This window comes from Myotis brandtii, unplaced genomic scaffold (genome assembly GCF_000412655.1).
Source record: "Myotis brandtii unplaced genomic scaffold, ASM41265v1 scaffold182, whole genome shotgun sequence".
NCBI lineage: Eukaryota > Metazoa > Chordata > Mammalia > Chiroptera > Vespertilionidae > Myotis > Myotis brandtii.
In genome coordinates, this window is record NW_005356751.1 from 2,214,671 (window position 1) to 2,219,675 (window position 5,005).

The window sequence follows — 5,005 nt, forward strand, 5'->3', positions numbered from 1 at the left end:
AAAAATAAAATAGACCAGAGCTAAGGATAGAGCTCTGTGTCACTCCTTTGGAGACTTCCCTCCACATTAACTAAGAATCATGAATCAAGGCTTCCTGGGTAGGGTTGTTCAATCAGTCCCAGACCCACCTAACAGCAAGAGAATTACGTAAGATTCATCAAGTGCTTTATGTACAACAATCATTTCCCTTCACTTTGTACCTGAAACACAGAGGGTGCTCTTCTAATACTTGCTGCATTGAAGTTGAATAAAATTATCTTGATTTATACACCTATTGACTCTATTTACAGAAAGCTACCCGGTCATTTTAATGGGACATGATAATGAAGCCATGTTGGCTGCTGGTGATCACCATTTTCTTCTTTTAATGTTTATAAACCTGTTTGCTACAGACGTTTTGCTAGAGAGTGACAAAAATGCTACCAATGTTATTCCTGGAATCCACTCCTTTCTTCCTTTTAAAAGCTAGGGCAATATTGCCCCTATCCAGTCTTTGGATACTCTCTTATCTTCCTAAAAACTTTAGGGACTCTAGTGGCTGCTTAAGCCTCTTGGGTCTTGACTCCCACTTCTCCCCAATAGGAATAATGGTGACCCTTTCCATGCAACAGAGCTGTGTAAGGATCCGGGAAGATGGGCACAGCTAAAACAGTCCCTTAGGGTGCCCACATAGGAGCCATGTGGGTCCTTGTAAAACCAGCTCCAATACAGTAGTCGCAGCCCCAAAGCGAATGCCACAGTGGGACCAGCCACCATATGCAACCAGGGATTCCTCCAGCAGGGCTGAACCTGTCATCCTAATGCTGCTGTTTCAGAGGCTTACAAACAACCCCACAGGAAGCAGAGCCAGAGCACAACAGAGATTGGAGCCATAGAGTGTTCTTCTCTCTCCCTCTTTCCCTTCCTCCGTCTCAATTTTCCTCTCCCTCTGAATCAGTGCTTGAGAGTCACTATAACTGCATTAGCTTCTCAGGCAGCTAAGGAGGCAGTTAAGGAGGGCAGAAGCGAAGAACCTGAGAGAACAGCCTGATGCCCAATTTGCCAGCCTCCCACAAGGTGTCTGGACTCGGATGGGGCTGTGCAGCGCACACAGCGCCCACAATAAAAATGTGGAAGGAAATTTTCCACCCCTCATCCTCGAGAAACCCCCTGTGGGCTCAATCAATGCTCGATAAAGGCGAGAATAAACTAAAACAACCCACTCTCTGCTGAGAGGAGATCATGTCCATAAAAATTCTTTATAACCATAAAGTCTCGGGATATTCACAATGATTACTTTGTTAGCTACAATTTTCTGTCCTGTTTCTCTCTCCCAAGACCAAATGCGGTTGGTGAAGGTTCACAGATAGTGATTGCAGATGTGTGCACAGATTTAGACATGACGATGTTCACTGATGCTGTCTTCTATTAACAGAAAATTGGAAACAGCCTACATGCCCAACAAAAGAGGAGTGTTTAAATACATTATGGTATACCCATACATGTGTACAATAGAATACTGTGAAGATATTAAAAACCATGTTGTCAGAGAGTGGATGGAATAATGTTCACAACATATTGTTAAAAGGAAAAAGCAAGTTACAAAAGTAGAATGCTATACACCACAAAGAGAGAGTTTTTTTTGAAAGATATGTATGTTATTGTAGCCAGTGGGATTATGAATGGATTTTAAATTTTTATTTTTCATTGTTTATATGTGTTTTCTCATTTTTCTACAGTGGTGTGAATTGCATTGGAAATCGGGGCAGGGGCAATAAAACTTATTTTTGCTAGCCGGAAAAAAAAACAACAGAAAAAGCCCACTCTTTAAAGGCTGCCTTCTGGCACCTTGTTCTGTCAGATGGTTAGAAGCCAGCTCAGACCCCACTGCCCAGCTTGCCTCGAGCCCCACGGAGGCGGCCTTGGCTCTGGGCAGAAGCTTCCTTGGTGCCAGCATCCACCTTGAGACAAGTTATTAAAAATGGAGTTGTCTTGGCCAACCTCTCATCCTGAAGTGCCAAGGGCCACTTCAGCCCAGAGAAACGCAGTTCCGGAGCCATGTGGGTTTTTAAAGCAGAGCAGCAGCCCTAGCTGGTGAGAGGAACCTCCCTCGCTCCTCCCAGCTGCCTGCCGAAGGTCTGGAGACAGCTCCCTTCCCATCCCACAAGAGGAGACAGGCAGATGAGTCATAGCCCTGGCTCAGATTGAAGAAGTATTATTGTGCTGGCAAAAATGGATCTATTTTATTATCTGTTTCTTGACACCTTACAAATAGATATGCTTTTCCCACCAGAGAGGCAAGTTCCTTAAAAAGCCAACAGTTTCGTTTGGCTGAAGCTAAGAAATGACCAATAAGAGTTAGAAACTCGTGTCTGAAGAGCAGCCAGGCTGCAGAGATGTAGTGGAAACACTGAGGAAAGTGGTTTATAACCCTCAGACGCTAGATTCAAGTCGGCAAAGTGATGCCATTCTTCTAAAAATATACAGAGGAACTACGGAAACCCTTTCCTCTTTTCTAAGAGCTTTTTCTCTCTTTCCTTTTTTTAAAGAAATATACTAGGATTGGTTTGTAAAGGAGCTTCGCCACCACAGATTTCACTGTTTTCATGGGGGTGATGGTCGTGGGATACTATTTTAAGGACTTCCTTCTCTTATACAGATTTTTCCACACTGGGAGAGGACAGATAAGGTATGTTCTACTAATGTTCCTCATTAAACACACATGCATGCCAGCAGTCATTTCCTTTTGTCTTGCTATCCCATGACAACAGATTGCATATCATCGGAAATTGGAATGGGGACCTTATTTAGTTTGGATCTCTCTTCTCCATTGTTTAATTCCACATTCAATTTTTCATTCTATGTCTGCCTCCTGTGCAGAAATACACTGTGACTGAATATAGGAACAGGTAAATGGATGATTGCTACTTATTGAAAACTCACCTCATAGACTTTTCAGGATCACTTTGACCAGCAGTCCCCCAACCCCCATTTTATCTCTAGGCTGAAGAGTACTAGGTACTCAGTGAAGATCTGATGACTGATGGGCATGTGTATCGTAAGCGTGTGCTCCTGGTGCTTTGCTTACTATTGACCGAGTTCCAGCAGTGAGCTTCCCTGTTTCCTTTATTGCTGTGAGCAGAGGTGTTTTGGAGGTATTTAGAGGAAGCTGGATGCCTTTGCCATCCAATATGCTCTGTTCTCTGATGCTATCGTGGTTGTTTTGCCTTAAGACTGCAAAGCTCTGATGGCAAACTTTTAAAATGACCCCAGCTATTTGGTTTTTGAGTATCAACTTTTATCCAAATGTTGCTATGAATTTTTTCTTGTCACTTAAAAATGTGATTTTAAATATTTGTTTTTCTAAACGGGATCGATTAGATCTAAGAATGAATGTTCTTTCCACTTATCAGACATAAGCTGTGTGCCAGGCATTGGGTAAGAGCTTCCACAGTCATTGTTTCATTTACTCCCTTACAACCACTCTATGAAGGAGATGCCAACACAGGAGGAAACTGAGGAAGGTTATGCCATGTGCCCAAGACCACACATTTAGGGTGGGGCTCTTCCCACCCCTCCATCGAAATCCATGTAACTTTATCAAAGTCCGTGTGTTTGGTCACCCAGAACACATCTTCTGAGAACACAAGGTAGCGCTGTATTTGCAATCTGCAAAGCCCATATCTGACTAAAGGAAGCAGCCCCCAGGTAACAGAGAGGTCAAACCCACCTGTGACACTGTACCCTAAGGAGCTGTCCTGGACATCGCATAGCCCTGACTTCAAGTCCCTGCTCACCCACTTACTGAACCTGAGACCACAGGAAAGTCATCTACTGGAACAGGAGACTCCGTTTCCACATCTATAAAATGGAGATAACAGTATAGATTGAATTCTATAAACTTGCCAACTTGAAACTAGTTTTGACCTCCAACAAAGCATTTTCAAATGGCTTCACCTAAAATTTTCCTTGGATCATTGTAGGAGTGCGCTTAGGAAACACTCAAAAAATGGCACTTTTTGCCCTAGCCAGCTTGGCTCCGTGGATAAAGCATCAGCTTGCGGACTGGAGGGTCCCGGGTTCAATTCCGGCCAAGGGCACATGTAAGCGTGGGTTGCGGGCTCAATCCCCAATGGGGGGCAAGCAGGATGCAGCCAATCAATGATTCTCTCTCATCATTGATGTTTCTATCTCTCTCCCCTCCCTTTCTCCCTGAAATCAATAAAGAAATATATTTTTAAAAATAAATAAATAAATGGCGCTTTTTAGTAGACTGCTCTTCCTGATTTCATTTTGCTCGGTCAGTCAAGTTAGTCTGTACTCTCTGCCTACACTTCATATGAAGTGTTACACAGTTGCTGGAGCTGATAATTCAGGGAGACAGTAAGACTGTGTGGATAGTCAACAATTAACAACAATCTCCTGAGGCTCCCTGTGTTTTTTCCCTTAGTCTCTTACTTACTGAATAAATTTACAAATGCCTTTTTTAAGAAAGTGGAAAGAGGGAGTATTGAGGAAGTTTAGCACGCTGTGTTAAAGACAAAGCAAAGGTTTTAAAATCAATTCTTGCCCCTGGAGACTGGCAGGGTGGGTCCTGCCTTTGATGTGACCCAGGGCTCCCAGCGCTGGGAACCGGCGCCCCTTGGGCTGGTCCACCCTGCCCTGCGCACGCCTGGGGAGTTCGCTTTACCTGCCGGGCGTCGTTTACTTCCCTGGAACCCTCGCTTGCATTATCCTATTTACTCCCCCAAAACATTCCGGACAAAAGGAAACTCTCCTCTTTCCCATCTCCCAAGTGAGGAAAAAGACCTAAGTTGAGTCACTCGCCCAAGGTCTGTAAGCGGCGGAGTCGCATCGAACCGGAGCGCCCCGACTCCCTCTCACACGGAACTTCACATTTTCCTATTTGGCACCTTTTCACCTAAGAATCCTCCAAACTTGGCCACACCCAAGAAAAAGGGACCGGCCTCGCCCACCGCGCCACTTCCCCGCGCTCCCCGAGTCCGGGCGCCGGGCGCCGGTAGGA